This window comes from Rattus rattus, chromosome 3 (genome assembly GCF_011064425.1).
Source record: "Rattus rattus isolate New Zealand chromosome 3, Rrattus_CSIRO_v1, whole genome shotgun sequence".
In the NCBI taxonomy this organism is placed as follows: domain Eukaryota; kingdom Metazoa; phylum Chordata; class Mammalia; order Rodentia; family Muridae; genus Rattus; species Rattus rattus.
The window spans coordinates 144,106,145-144,123,198 of NC_046156.1; positions in this window are offsets into that span (position 1 = coordinate 144,106,145).

The window sequence follows — 17,054 nt, forward strand, 5'->3', positions numbered from 1 at the left end:
CTTTTATTATCCTGGGTTTATTGTGTTTTGATACAAATTTGCCCTTTCAAGATCTGTGAAAATTTGTGGTAGAATTTTGATGGTGATTGCATTAAACCTATAAATTGTTTTTGGTATGATGGCCATTTATATTATGTTTATCCTACTGATACATGAGCATGAGAAATCTTTCCATCTTCTGAAAACGTTTTCAGTTGCTTTCTTCAAAGTCTTAAAGTTTTTATCATATAAATTTTTCACTTGCTTGGTTAAGCTTACCTCCAAGATATTTTATATTATTTAAGGCTATTATGAAATGTATTGTTCCGCTAATTTCCTTCTCAGTCCATTTCTCCTATTGTGTCTTTAATGCCTGAGATTCTTTTCTTCCATGTCTTGGATCCTGTTGGTGAGGTTTGCCTCTGAGGCGACTGTTCAATTTACTAAGGTTTGGATTTCCAAATTTTCTGTAAGGTAGTTTTTGCTACCTTCCTTTTGGATCCATGGAAAACACACACACACACACACACACACACACACACACACACACACACACACACGCACACACGCACGCGACGCACGCACGTCGCACGCACACGCACACGCACACGCACACGCACACGCACACATTGCTCAATTTCAACCTGCTTTCTTGACTCAATTGCTGGACTCTACTAATCTCTAGTGGCTACTGTGCCCTTCTCAATAGCTCAGCACCTCTCAGTCTGCCTGCAGCTTCAGTTGATCAGTTACCTTTAGTCCCAGCTCGACATCCTAACCTCCTGTCTGGAGAAGTGGCCTATATCCATTCTACCTGAAATCTCACATGGCTGGTCACCTTTTGACCCTCTGAAGACTGGCAAAAGATCCTTTCTTCCTCTGTGTCTCCTTGCCTCCCCTGTGGGGACCTGGAAGTCCCACCCGTTTACTTTCACCCAACAATTGAGTTTTTATGCTGGCATCTAAGTTTGAGATGTTGTAATCCTAGGTGCTGGTACCCGCTCTTGTCTTTGTTGGTTGGGTGTTTTGTTCCTTGGTTTCTCTTACCCTCTCTGGTCTGTAGGAGCATGTGGTCTCTGTGTAGCCTGCTAGCAAATTCTTCTGAAATCCTGCCAGCTGTAGCTACTGCTTCCTGGCTGGAATGCTTTTTCATTTTTTAAGTGTAGTCACTCAGAGCTATAGACATCTGCCTTTGATTTGCTTTTCTATAAAGGTAAAGGAATTGTTAAATTTCCTGTCCGATTCTTTGTGGATCCCCTGATCACTCAAATGTTCATTGTTCACCTTTGTATCTTTAAATAGCTTTTTTGTACTACTATTTTCTGCTTTCATTCTATTGTTGATATGATTTTTTGATACTTGATTAATGACCTAGGATGACCTAAAATGGTGATTTATTTTGGAGAAGCATGTATATATTGGTCATTGGATGGAATATTCTGTAGAAGTCTGTAAAGTCCATTTGATGTATTGTCCAAGTTACTACTTATTATGAAGATAATCTATTCCCTTTAATATGTAGTGGCCCCTCCTTTAGCTCTTCTGACTAATTTTGATTTAATCTCTGCTTGGTCAGGTAAATGCCTTTCACTTGCTAAGTACATCGTATTCCTTTCTTTTCATCTCTGCATGTCTTTGCTCATGAGGCGAGAATCTGCAAAGAACATGCAATTGTATCTTGTTTTTTAATCCAATCAGTTAGTCTGCATTTTTTATTGCTGAGCTAAGGCCATTTGTACTTAGGGTTGTAAGTAATAGATATTTGTTGGTTTCTGTAATGTCTTCTTTTGGCTACAATACTATTTCTTCTTTCCCCTATTCCCTATTCATTGTAAGGGGTTTGCTGGATTTATTGAGTCGGGTTTACTGGACCCTTCCCTGATTCTCATAGTTTGTTCTTGTCATGAAATTCATCCTGTCGTGAGCACTCATATTTGCAAAGTCTTTCTTCTTCTGTGTGTTGGATTTTTTTCTTTTACTGTTTAGGAAAAAATAATTTAATTTTTCTCTCTGGTCTTCCTGTCTGTCTGCCTGCCTGTTTCTCTCACATGTGGTGTGTGTGTGTGTGTGTGTGTGTGTGTGTGTGTGTGTAATCATGCATGTGTAAGTTCTCATGGATGTCTTTGGAGCTGGATTTACACGTTGTCAGCCAGCTGACTGGGTGCTAACAATCAAATTAGGGTCTTCTGCAAGAACAACAAGCTTGTTTTACTACAGACTCGTCACATGTGTGCAGGACTTTTGAAGGTACCTTCGTCAACCCTGGCTTACTAGTCGTGGATTGCTTTGGTTTGTGCTTACGTTAGAGCATCTTTATTTTTCCATTAGTTTAAAGAGACAACTTCCCTGGATTGTGTCCATCTGATCCATTGGATTGTTTATAATATTTCTATAAAAAGAAATCCACTCCAGTCTCTGTGATGAATTTATTGCCTATGCTGTTCACTTTCTTGTTGGCTTTGAAGTCACACGGTAAGTAGGGAGAGCTAGGAGTTAGCCATCTCTGGCCATACCCTTTGGGTCTATCAGTGTCTTCAACAGATGGCATGGCCTGAGACCACTGTGTGATCAGTGCCTGAGCCTGTCCATGCCTAGCCTTCTCCCCTCCACAACTGCCTCTTACGGTAGTTTTTTACCTAGATGGATTGCCAGGGTGTTTCCAGACTCCCCATCTTATGACTAATTTTTGTCTCCTGATCCTGATCCTCCTTAACTCAGTCTTAAACAATCAGCCCCCACACCCCCTGCAAAACTCTGTCTGTCTGTCTCATTTGGAGATACGAGAAGCAACAAAATGAATTTATTCTCTAATGCTGGCCTGGGACACAGAAAGACTATTCCATCAAATCTCCTGAGTAGATTTAAAGCTTGCAAGAGCTTTACTTACTTACTAGTTACTAGGATTGTCTCATTACTGAACTGTCAGTCCATTTCGAAGGATCATGTGTCTTTATTTCCCTCTCCCTCTTCAGGAGCGGGAAGGGGAGCTACTTGTCTCTGAATAAGTTTCCTGTTTCCCTACACTTTTAAGTTGTCATATCAGCTCGCTCTCTCTCTCTCTCTCTCTCTCTCTCTCTCTCTCTCTCTCTCTCTGTAAAATCTTCATTACTTTGACTCTTCTCCTTCATACAGTCACATGGAGACAGCTTCTAAAACACCACTGTGATAGAATCAATTGTCCACTTTATAAAATCTAGAATTACCAGGGTTAGAGCCGCTGGGCATGCCTCTGAGAAATATTGTTGATCAGGGTGACTTAAGTGAAGAGACCTAGCACTGTGGGTGGCTGCACTTCTCTCTGCTGGGATCTGGATTATATTTGGAGAAAGCCAGATGAGCAGAAGTATTCACTGGTCTCTGCCTCTTGAGTGTGAATGCAATGGAACTTGCTGCCTTGATTGTCTCACTGTGACAGGCTGCACCTCGAACTGTGAGCCAAAATGAAACCCTTCTCCCTTAAGTTGCTTTTGTCACAGCAACAGGAAAAGAAACTAAGTCAATTAACTTACTATAGAATCTCTGATCTTTGAGAGATGCCTTTATGCCAAGAACAAATATATCTATAATCTGCATATCATATATGATTAGTCAGGTCTCCTTATTGTGTTACCATTCCCTCATATTCTAGAATTCAGAATTTGTTCTGTTTTAGAAAGTTAATGCAGGTTGACATTAACTGAGAAATCTGAATTGCAAAATGCTCCAGAATTGAAAATTTCTTGACGGTCACAAGGAAAGACTTTCGTACCTGCCATGGAAACAGAGGCATACTAAAAACGTTGTACGTCATTACCTCCAGGCTCTATGCAGAAGGGGAGTAAAAGACATCCAGAACTTCCTGTTTAGAGTCCATTTCTACCGCAAGATATCTCATTATGTTTATGGGAAAAATTCCAAAGCCTTCATTCCCCTAAGTTTGGAATTCTAGAACATTTGATTCCAAACACTTCAGATTAGGAATAACTAGCCTGTAATGACATGCCTACATCCATATATGGATATGTATCTTACATAACCTACCTACCTACCTACCTACCTACGTGTGGGTACACGTGCCTGAAGTGCCTGAAATCAAGCATTCACATAACTGCTGTGAAATATGTAAATGTGCACATCAGGTGGGATGAGGAAAAATGTTAACCTCTGTCTCTCCATTCACCTCCCGCTTTACGGCGTTCTCTAGCAACTAAGGTATGGGGAAGGAACCCCCCCTTTTGTTAGTTTTCAGGATTTTGGACGCATACGTAGGCTTTAATTATCTTCCTCTTTCCCGGTTGCTGTTTTATTTGTTCATTTTGCACTGCTGTGACAGAAAGCCTGGCTCAAACACCCTAGACGAGGAGAGCTTTGCTTACACCACAGTTTCAGATGTTTCAATCCCTTGGGCTCCATCGTCCACAGATTCTGGGGCTATGTGGAGCTGCCGATCAAGGTGATGGGGCGTGTGGGAAAAGCTCCTTTAAGAGAGGGGCTTACAAGAAAGTGTGCAGGCAATATGTAAGCCCAGGGGCGTGCCCCACAGAGCCACTTCCTTTAACTAGACTCTGCTCCTCCATTTCCCTCACTGCCCAATAATGCTACCATATTAGTACTCCATCAAGGAAATGGATTAGTTGATTGAGTAAGAGGCCACAGAAGTGGTCCTCAGAGCTGGAAACCAAGCTCACCAATCCATGAGCTCGTAGCAGACGTTTCACATTCAAACCAAGGCACATAAGAATAACATTAATTCATTGATTTATTAATTCATTGATTTAATAAATAAATTTAAAATTCACCTGTGCTCCAGGTAGTGTTCTGAAGTTTAGAAATGGATTAGACATGAATATAGCTGACACTTCTATTTTAAGTCTTTCTTTTTTCCTCTTCATCCCCTCCCACACTCCTCACTTTTTGTTTGTTTTGTTTGTTTGTTTGTCAGTTTGTTTGTTTTTGTTCTATGCTGCTGGGGAAAGAGCTCAGGCCTTACACCAGGGCAGTACTCAGTCACTTACCTGTATTCCAAGCATCTTTCATATTTTATTTACATTAATAAAAGTTGTACATTTTTATGATGTGCAGCATGAACTGTTGCTATTTTTAGTCATGATGAAATGGCTAAATCAAATTAACTTTTGCGTTACAGCAGATATGTATTTAAGGAGATGGTATGAGAATATATATTTATGTCAGCTTGGTTGCGTTGTGATTATTATTACCATGATAATAAAACAACAAATAAAAACATAGCATTAGAAACAACAAACAGAGGAAACAAGAGTCAATCCTAATGGGCTATCACAAAGCATTCTGATACATGAGCTGACTTAGAAGTTTGCACCGTTCAGTTTTTAGTAAGATACCAGGGGGGTACTGGCTCCTACCACAGGCTTCCCCCAAACTCTTTAAGCGTATTGATATTGACCAAGCCCTCTCAGGAGTTTCCAAAACTCGCATTTGCTCTTGATTATAAAGGGAGCTTTATCACTCATTTTATCTATTTGAAGGATAAGACTTAGAAGACATAAAAATAGCAGCATATTTTGCATACTTTCTGCTGCAAAGAATGGTTACAATGCTGTTCATCCCAAGTACTAGGGCAAAATCTTTCTATGCATAATTTTACTAAACCCTCAAAAGCAAGGCATATACAAATGTGGTTTCCCTTTTGCAAACCAAGAAGCGTGCCTGAGGGGTACCATAGTCTGTGGAGCTGTGCAGAGTTAGGCCTGCTGGGGTTCCCCAGGCTGTAGCACTCCCATGTGTCTGCTGGCAAAGAAGCAGACCAAGTGGACAAGTGCAAATGCTCCAGTTCCTCGTTTCCAGCTAGGAGAACTGGCACAAAGTCGGCCATCTGAGCTGCCCGAGGTCCTGCAGAACTCTTCTTATTTCTTCTTGTCCTTGCCTGTTTCCCTATCTCCCCGAGCACTCACTCCCTACAGCAAATCACTTGCACAAAAAATTCTTGCGTCAGAGTTTGCTCCTGTACACTTGGAAACTCCTGACCCACAGAAACCTTTAGGGAGATAAGGACGTGATTGCTGTTTACCCACAGCATGGGGTGACTGTGGTGCAGAAGTAGGTAGGCAGAAGTCCCAGAAGACAGTGTGGGTGTATACAGCAGGATTCTCTCCAGTTTGTTGTGTATCTTAGAGTGATCCATGTCTCAATGTAACCTGACCATGCCGATGCACTCTACATAGGAACTTCTCTTGTTGCACTTCCACAGACAACAGCCTGGTCAGAGTCCCCTGCCCCCGACACAGAGTGTCTATACATGGCTATCGTATGATGCTGGACCAGAGAGTCTGCTTTATGCTAAATGGAGTACAGATGGCAACGAGAGTCTGACAGAGAGGTGTCTGGTCCTACTGCAGACTATCTAACTCCAAGTGTTTGGCTGATAGGAACATGGTTTGTAGGTAAAGCTGGGCCAGGGGTGCAGTCTTTTGGGACAGGGCAAGTATCACAGAGTGGTTGGACAGCTACATAAAAATTTTACATAGGCTCGAGAACCGGAGGCGGGACTAAAAATGGCCTCCTCAGTTCTCCAGGGGCCCCCTTGTTCCTTAGAATAGGAAATACCCTTTTGGTCCTTGGCCCCTCTGCTTTGGCGTGGAGCATCTTAGGAAGGCCGTCCTGACTAGAGGACTGACTCTGAGATGCCATGTTCTCATTCTCACCTCTCCAGGGCTGCCTGGTGCCACCTGTCAGTAAAAACAGCCCCCTGCCTGCAGACAGACGAGTTTACACTTCATGCTCCTGAGGGACCTAACCAGGCCCCAGCTCTCCTCAATCCCTGGCTTCCTCTTCTTTCTACCTCAGAATCTGACTTTTTCTCACCCTCCCAGGGCCACAAACAGATGAAACAGAGAGAACAACAGAGAGCTTTGTTATTTGGACCAAAGAAAAGACTCCCATTTAAACACAGATCTCAAAGAAACCAAAGTTTTTTAGCGTAACTCTGTTAAAGCCAATTCTTGAGACACATTTCCGTTTGACCTTATTCGTTGATGAGCTGAGTTCCCATGCCCTGTCTTGTTGCTGATAGGCTCGGGACACTGATTCAAGGGTATCTAATCTTGCTGTCAATACTAAAGTCAACAAACCAGTTTGTACCTGTAACTTCAATGCAAATACAGGAGCTTACTTGGTAAAGGGCAAGTCTCCGGACCACGCCTGCACTTGGCCGCTCAAGGTACCGTTTCAGAGGTAACCACCACAGGTTTTCTTAGTCGTTCTCTAGTGTTCGTTGCACACACACAGGTGTGCCAGCGTGCTGTCCCTTTAACCCTAGGACATGGTGTTGCTCCGTGGTTTTTGTCTGTTTGTTTTTTGATGACTGCACATTCCCTGAAAATGGGCTTAGTCAGTCATCAATCATTTCTTTTGATAACCAAACTCCAGGCCGTGCCACTTGAGTTTATAGAGATTCTGCAGTGCTGCAGACTTCCCAGGATGGACGTGCTAGACGCTGCTGATGTCAAGGAGAGAAGATGGGGCAGAAGGCAGTGCAAGGCCTCAGCTAATGCCATTTGTTGAGAGCAATTTCCTCCAGGTCTGACGTGACCATGGGCCATCATGGATCAGAGATGGCTATGGTGACTGCACAGTCCTGGGCCTCACCGTCATGACAGTGAGATGGGCAAAGAGTTCAATAGTGGCCTAATCATTACAGTGGGACTGTTAATACTCTGGAGCAAAGGGAGAGTAAAATCATTATGGAATTCCACTATCTGCTACCTCGTGGCTTCAGCTGCATAGCTGTCTTAGCAACAGTTAGTGTTCAGAGGACATGGAAGGTTAATGATGGAGGGGCTCTACACATGTGGCTTCCGTGAGTCACTGGGGTTGGGACTTTTCAGTGAGACACTTGTTTTTAAGTTACCTGTGTTCCTGTAACAACCCACCATGTGCCTTTAAGGCAGCCCCCAAACTCACTGGCTCACCAAACTGGATTATGATGGAATTAGTTCTTTTTCTGTCATCAGTTCCCTATCTGAGGTGAATAGGTATTTGTTTACATCTCCCCAGGAAAAGCCACACAATAGTATCTGACATTTAAAATGGTTGTATCCCCCAGACAAGTATATGGGAATTCCCTGAGGGGATATGAACAGTTTGAACCTCATTCTTTACACGAGGACTCCTCCCTCCCAGGAAACTAATGGCATTTTAATAACCAAGAAACTAATAACATTTTACTAAGAAAAACATTAGCATGGGGACTGAGGAAGTGCTAGCTAATGTTCGGCGTTAGTGTACTTTCTATAAGTAAGCTTGATGCTTAAATTCACAAAGTAAAGAGTGTGTTCTGAAAGGGCTGGCACTCAGATCATCGGAAAGGTCATAATAAATCAACACTACTTCCTGTTGTGGAGGAAGTAGGATGGCAGAGTGAGTTCCTGAAAGTTTTCGTGGCCAGTTTGTAGCCACAGGGGAGATTTGATATACAAAGGACGCACCCTGCTCAGGGTGGTGATGTGGGATTTTTGTGGAATGGGTGTGGAAGGTTGTCGACAAAGGAGATAAAATGAATCGACCAACGGCATAAACCAACAAAGAAGAGTTTCACAAAACACATTGCCGGAAAGAAAGCAGTATGAAGATTCTACGTGAGTGGTCTGTGCATCAGAGAAAGGCAGACACACCATTTTACGGCAGCCGAGGAGGCTTGTTTGGTCTTGTCATTACGTGCATCCTATGTGGCCCTTTACTTCGGTGGACAGGCAGACATTTTGGTATTTTGCTGAGTAGTGAATTTACAGGGTAGTTGTTTTTATGAAAACTGGCCATTGTCTGGAGCACAGTGGGCTGTTGGGTGTGGTATAGATGACCAAGTAAGACATTCTGAGCTAGGCTTCACGTGACTGGGGCCTGATGATTAAAGAATAGACATTTTTGTTTTTACTTTGGCTCTTTTGGTGTTATATTTCCCCATGACAGACTGCAAGGTAAAGTATTGGCAAAGATGAGGATTTTTTTTTCCCTTCCGGAGCTGCTTCAGAGTTTGGTAGGCACCTGGGGAGAGTAGTTGACATTGGTCATCTGCCAAGGGCTATAGGACTGTAAGGTATAGAAGGCTTGAGGGACATGTTAGAGGGGGAGGTAGTGGCTGTTGCAAGAGGTTGAAGCTCAGATGTGACGTTGTTTAAAAGGTCTTGGGTGATGGCAGAAAGGTGTTGGTTGTGATGGTAATGGCTGCCGTCCTTCAGACGATACCAGCTTGAGTGCAATGGCCTATAGTGGCCTGCCCACTGTACCAGAAGGTTGAGAAAACAAGAGCCGAAAACACAAAGCAGCTTAAAAACAAATCAAGCAAGGGACTATGAAAGTCAGGAGGGAAGCTCATCCGGAGAAGTTATTTAAGAGTCAGCCCAGACAAAAAGTCTGTTTAATTACACACACACACACACACACACACACACACACACACACACACACACACACTGATTAGCCATTGAAGAGGCAGAGTTGGAAAACAGAGCATAATAAATTCTACTTGAGAGATAAGAGTGGCCCTCGCTTCTATTCAAAGAATAACTAGAAATACTGGCAAGGAACAGCAAACTTGGCGTGAAGGGGAAGGGGAAGTTCTCACCAACAAGGAAGACAGCAGGAAGCCAAGAACCTGTTGTGCCTTAAGACTTTCCCTGGACTGATCAGGTGGCAGGGGTGGGTGGTGGCGAGCAGCATTTCCCACTTAATGTCTTGCCCCTTTGCAGGAAGTTCACCATTACGAATCTAACCAACAGGGTCTCTGTGGCCTCTCTGATCCACAGAGTAAGTGACCTAATGATGGAGTATAAGGCTCTTTTAGGGGAGTCTTGTCACCCTCAGGGTTCTGGCCAGTCATGAAGGGCAATGGCTGCAGCAATGCCTTTTTTGTTTTATTTTTTTTCTCTTTTTACCCTTTAGGCCCTCAAATTTTGATGGTGACTAGCCAAAAGAGTAGCGTCCTCAGTCTTGAAGAGGAAGTAACAGAGTTTAGTTTTAACTTCTCTGTAACCTTTGGACAGAGCTTAGAAAAAGAAAGGGCAGATTCTTGAATAAAACTCAGTTATTCAAATAAGAAAAAAAAATCCAAAAATGTATCTTAAATATAACTACTTTTTTAAACAGAAAATTGTGTTTCATATGTATACATGTGCATATGTGCATGCATGTGTAATAAGTGTCTGTGTACGTGTGTGTACATTTGTGTGTATGTGCATTCGTGTATCAATGTATATATGTCAGTGTTTGTGTGTGTTTATATGTACATGTGTATGTGCACGTGTGCATTGTATGTATATGTGTGTGTGAGTGCATATGTGTGTGTAGTGTATGCATGTGTGTATAGCTACATATGTGGAGGCCGGTGGATGTTAGATGCCCTTCACAATTACTCTCTGCCCGTTCTGCTGCGACAGGCTCTGCCAGCTAACCTGAAGTTCAGTGTTTCAGCCATTCAGTATTCACAGGATAGCCAGTGAACTCCCAGGACTCTCCTGCCTCCACCCTCCAAAGGTGGAGTTATAAACACACAAGGCCATGGCTGACCTTTAAATCAGAGGTGGAAATTTGAAGTGGGGTCCTGATCCTTGCACAGCAAGTCAAGCCATCCTCCTCACCCCACACATCTTGTTTCGAAAGACAGGTCTTTTGTGAGTGATCCAAGAACAGTTTACTAGCCGAAGGGAATTTTGTTGTCTTAAACACAGGACCAGGTTTGACTTCTCATCAGTGTTTTGAACTTTTACCTTAGGGGTTTCAATAACATTTGGTTATCATAAATGTGTTATCTTTAAGGTTCATCTTCTGTAACTCTCTTTTATCTTACTTGGATCTTTTATGATTGCTTAAGCCTTCTACTTTTGGTTTTATCCTAATTTTTCTTCTTCTCTCTCCCTCTCCCTCCCTCCCTCCCTCCCTCCCTCCCTCCCTCCCTCCTCCCTCCCTCCATCCATCCCCCTCCCTCTCCCTCTCCCTCTCCCTCTCCCTCTCCCTCTCCCTCTCCCTCTCCTCCCCTCTCCTCTTCTCTCTGTCTTTTTTTCTCTGTCTCTCTCTCTCTCCTCCCTCTCTCTCTGAGACAGGGTCTCACTATGTAGCTTTGGCTGGCCTAGGACTCATAGAGATCCACATGCCTCTGTCTCCTGTGTGCTGCCATTAAAGGTGTGCATCACCGAGTCTTAATTTCCCCTTTTTATTTTGGAAATATCTAGTCATTTTATCTTAGCATAAAGTCTTATTTAACCATGTAAAGTCCCTTTGTATCTAAAAGATCATACTTTCACTGTTTGTCATTTCCTTTCCCACTTCGTTTTTCCTCACTAATATAAGGCATAGCAATATAACAAATTTGTCATCTTAATAAAGTAGAATCTAGGGTTCAGTGTGATCTCAAGACGAATGCCGCAGAGGAAGATGGCCCACGTGTACCTTGCTAAACTGTGGAGTTTAGTCTGATGTGGACATTACACAGACCTGTCAGAAGACTTCAAAAGCTCTTTTTTTCTGTATTTGCCCCTTGGTCTCAAATGAGCATGAGAGTTACAGAACATTATATTTTAGCAAGAGCTGATTAAGGTAACAAAACCTCTAAGCAAACAACATTGAACTTGTTGAAATTATCTTTGCAAGAAAAGTTAGGAGGGAAAGATAACACACAGACACAAAAATCTTCACGTTGACCTTGTAACTATAGTTTTGGATAAAAAGACATCTATTTCCTGGAATAATTGTGGAGATAGTGAATTACTTTTCCTGGAGGAGACTGGGGACTTGCTGGCAGGCCAGACCCAGAGAGAACTTCATATTTTCTTTTAATCAGACAGAGTTCTAGCCAAAAGTAACCCATGGCCTATGAGCCTGTGGATCTCAACACTTTCAGATTGTTGGTCCCATTGTCCTCGGTCCTGGGAACCAGGGCTATCACAAAATGTGACGTCCTCTAACATTACCCCTAGACTTACCATCTGCTCAACAGCCTACTCTCTCCTTTGGGGAATCTTTAGTGAGAAGGAAGGAACAGCTGCCAGGGGGAAGGCTGGGTTTTGAAAGGGCTCGCAGTTCCCACAGGGAACACAGAGAGTACGATCTTAGTTTCCCAAGGAACTAGGGGTTGCCCCCTCTTTTAAAAGTATTTATTTATCTATATATGTCTCTCTCTCTCCGTGTGTGTGTGTGTGTGTGTGTGTGTGTGTGTGTGTCCTGAAAGTGAGTCCTATTTTCATTCTGAAACTATAGTACTAAGTCCAGAATGATCAACTGCTTAGGCAGGACAGAACTCTCGGGCAGGTTCATAATCTAAAACTTGGTCGTGGATTGATTTTGAGGGGAACAGGGACCCACTTTCTTAGAGAAGGGAAAATCTAGCCCCCAATAAGTCTCTGAGATTGAACAGTCTGGCCAGGAGGGGTGCATGGAGGTTGGGAACCAGGAATGCGAATGCTCGCCCCATGAGCTTTGCCCCCACCTGCTCCAAGGAGAGCAAATTCTAGAGAGACAAAAGAGTGAGGGGCAAGAGACGTGAGGGTTTTCATAGTATGCATAGATCCAGCCCAGACAAGCTGTTGCAGTGCATGAAGGAATTTGTTTCAGAAAGAACAAACTAGCCCCTTATTCCCATCGAAGATAAGAGGCTATTCTTTATCCATTGCCCCAGCTACCATCAGAGAGTTGCCTTGGGCAACTCACAGTTGCAAACAGTACACTTTCCCAGGGCCAAAAGAACTTGGCTTGTATCCAGATAGGCACCAGAAAATAGGAGTCACAGTCCAGTAGCCTTCAGGCCATGGCACGGTATTGTCTGAGGGAGAGACCCTCAGAGGTCTCTGAATATCTCAGCTAAACCACCACAAGCATCAGAATAAATAGTCAAGAGGAACGAGGTAAACATGTTTCCTTGTATGGGCCATTAAAACGCCATGTAAAATGGCTTATGGAAATGGCCAGTGACGCTGTTGTTGAGTTTAAGGTTCATAGCCTGTGCCTCAACTCAGGTCCAGCCATTCACCCTCTATAGGCTAATAATGAGAAACAAACCAATAGCAGAAATCAGAAAAGGTGGATTTATTCAGTGTGGCCACAATGGAGGGGGTACTAAAGAGATCCAGCAAAGTCTTCAAGTGTAGTCTTCAGGGTCCTGAGGGGAGATCAAAGTTTTAATAGAGCGCCAAGGATGTGTGCATCTTAGTAGTCCTGGCCAACTCGAGGTCCTGTCCTCGCCAAGCTGTCACTTTCTGGGTTTCAGCCTCGTCATGTAGAACTCTGTGAAATATCTTTCCTGGAGACAAATCCCCCTCTGGCTGGCACTCCTGCCTTCTCTCAGCAGGAGAAGCCCTGGGAAATTCCTATTTCTTTGGGGTTCATTGATTCAATAACACGACAGTCAGGTTCAGAGACACAGCGCCTCTTTAGAATATCTTCATTTCTGTCAGACCACTTGCAACAAATACTCTAAGAAGAATTTACTAAAAGCTCATACAGAGCAAGCAAGTTTAGCAAAGTGTGCTTTCGGAAAGTGGTGAGTAGAGACTTCCTGTGTCCAGAGAGGTGAGTGCGTCCCTGGGTTGTGTCTCTCTGTCCGTGGCCAGGGAGGTGGGAGAGCTTCTGCAGCCATTGTTGGGGAATGTGGAACTCCCGTGGGGACCTGTATCTGGCTGATGTCTGGTTATCTTGCTGATAATAAATTTTACAGTATCTGTTGTTTTTCCTGAGACCTGTCATTTATTTAAGGCACAAGGATCATTAAGAGTTAGGTTCCAGATCGCAGTGTAGGATTCATGAGCCAAGCTCCAAACGATCATGGCCTGAAGGTTAAGGTACATTCACTTGCTTTTATTTTAAAGAATTACTTAGTGTGTGTGACGTGTACCATGAGTAGTACAGGGTTAGAGGTCCGAGGACATCTTTGTGCAAGGAGGATAGGTTTGTGGAGTTGGTTTTCTCCTTCTACCTGTATGTGGTTCCAGGGATGGAGCACAGGTCACCAGGCATATAGACTATATTCTATATGATAGACTATTATAACATTCTAGTCTCCACTGCATTCTTTCTATTCTATTCCATTCTAATTATAGAACAAGTACCTTTGCCCACCGACAGAGACATCTTAATGGTCCCATTTTTTAGCCTTTCTCTCTACAGACACGTTTGTCGGTTATGGAAGATGGACATATGCATCTAGCCTATCATGGGGTGAGGCAGAAGGCCGTTCTTGCTGCCTGAGAAGGCGGGAAGAACCACGGGCAGGTGGGCGCATTCTCCATGAAAATATCGTTACAGATGTTTATTTAAGGTGATGTTTACTAGATTGCACGGTTCCCTTCCCAAACTTTAAAATACAAAAGAGTGGCATGGAGACATTATCTGAACCAACAGGAAGAATTATGACTATAACGCATGTTACCATCTGTATTACCTATCTACTATGTGTCACTTAGATTTTTAAAATGCCTGTAACTCTCTGCTAGTCACGTGTCTGAATTAGTCCCTCAAATAATCCTCAGTGAAGGCAGGCTGAGGTAACAAACTGAGATAGCGAGGTTGGCCACAGACCTTTAATCAAAGTACATTCTGCGGTCCTCACTTCCCACGGTCTTTCCACTGCCCTTAAAGCACCTTTAAGACGCAAGGGAGAAGAGCATTGAAGCATTAGATGAATGTGCAGCTGCTTAAATCGAGTTTCCTGGTACTCGGGCAGTGGAGGCGCCTGCGTTCTGCCTGTGTGCATGGCGTGCGTGCTCTCACTGTCAGCACATAAGCTAAATAAACAACAGAAACCAAACGCAGTCCCCCAAGTGCGTGAAGTGTCTCTCAGCAGCATTTACTTTAGCACGTCCTTGAGGAGTGCACTGTAAACACAGGGCTTGCTCATCCACCCACAGAGCTTGCAGTCCAGCAGGGGAGTCTCCTGAGTGGAGGAGGGCAGGATACGAAGAGGGCATTGCTTCTAGAAACCGGTAGCAGAGACAGACACATTCGCCAGCCCCTGGTAACCAGAGTCCACAGCTCCTGTCTCCTGGCTGCTGGCTGTTTCCAGGCTCCCTGCTCTTTAGCATTTCCTCATCAGGTAAATTTTAGAAATTTAAAAGGGTAAAAATAATGAGCATTTTCTCTGTTCTTAGAGTTCATTGCTTCCTCATCTTCGTTACTCCACTAGTGTTATTCGTGTCTCGTGGGGCATGGAATCAAGTAAACCAAGCCCAGAGTAGAGGGACTTGGAAAGATTATTTAGTAAAAATAAATATGTCTCAAACTCAGGACAAATGGTTGACTCAGGGGCCTATTGACCACATCACAGTGACTCTGGCTGTGAATTGTCCCTCCTCAATGGTACCTATTAGGAGTCATCCGGGCTGACATGCCCTACCCACTGCCCCTAAACCCTCCAGCCCAGGGACTAGCTTGGGCTTCCTTCCCCACAGCCTTGGATCCCTATAAAACCTTACCAGCGATCCTCAACCTTCCTAACACTGTGGCCCTTTAATAAAGCTCCTCGAGTTGTAGTGACCCCAACCACAAAATTTTTTTTTGCTACATCATAACTGTAATTTTCCTACTGTTATGAATTGTACTGTAAATATCTGGTGTTTGAATTACTGATATGTGGCCTCTGGTAAAGGGTGTTTCAAACCCCAAGTGGGTTGGAACCCACAGACTGAGAACCACTGCTAGACGTTTAGCCTATCTCTTGGTTCATTAGATCTCTGGGTTTCCAGTTACTCTCTTGGTCCTTCTCTCTTCTCTTCCTCTCTTGCTACAATCCCTCCCCTTTATGGTGTGGTTCAGTCTGGATCCTTCCACATACCTCTCTCGCTGCATTATGCCTTTACCACAATAAACTTCTCCTCCACCGTAACTAGGAGTTGTCAGATCCGCATGTTTTTTATCGTCTGGTGAGATAAATACATCTTGAGTTTTGAGGGCTGGAAAGAACCTTTAAAAAGGGTGTATCAAATAACATATTTGAATTACTCTTGAAATATGTAGGGCTATTAAAAATAATTTTTTTGCAGTAGGTGGTGATGGTGCACCCCTTTAATCCCAGTGCTCTGAGACAGAGGCAGGTGGCTTAGTGAGTCTGAGACCATCCTGGAGTACAGAGAGAGAGTTGCAGGACAGTCAGGGTTACACAGAAAAACCCTGCCTCGAGAAAATCAATCAATCAATAAAAAAATTTAATAATGATATCCATTATATTTTAAGTTTTTATAAATATTAATATATTTATAAATAGCAATGTGCTTATAAATATATTGGCAATATATTTATAAATAATAAAATATAAATAATAATAATAATAATAATAGTTATAATGTTTTGTGAATCCTTACATCTGTAAGCCTGCCTTTGGTTACTAACTTTCAAGCCAATAATGATTAAAATGTGATAAAATAATGAACAAAGCTCCATATGATGCTAACCATGGTTTTTTAAATTGAAATAGTAAGTTTGTTTGTTTGTTTATTTAACAACCCACAGCTGTGTCTTTCTGTTTGCTGGGCTCACATACCTGAAGGCAAACAACTGTCATCTCTGGGTTTCCATTGCCTTCTTGTGGCCTTGGAAACAATCTTAGTAGAAACAATCAAACAAGAAAAAGTAGATGTAAGAAGCCACTTTAAAAACGAGGGATTCCAGGTCTGGCCGGGTGACTCAGAAGGTAAAGAGCTAAGCCTGATTGCTGGGACTCCTCGGGAAGGAGAGGGTGAGCTCCTGTGGCTGTCCTCTGACCCCCACACACAAGTGATGGGGGAGTGCCGATGTACCTTATGTAAACTTCTTAGAAGAGGAAGATCGGAAGACATAAGAAGCCATGTGACTTGCCCGATGGCACACGGAGGGCCGATGGTGGAGTCTGATGGTGGAGTCAGCACAGATTTCAAGAAAAACCTGATGTAAGAAGATATTTTCTGCCTGGTTATGGAAGCCTGCTTACCAGGCATTTGGGGTCTGAGAACTTGATTTCAGTTTGTTTGTTTGTTTGTTGATGGAGTAGCTCCAGAGTCCTGAGAGAGGTATGTGTGGATACTGAGCCTGTTCAATTCTCAGACAGCCCTCAATGTCTGGAGTGGATCCCCGAGTCTCCCACATCAGACCAGGTCCACATG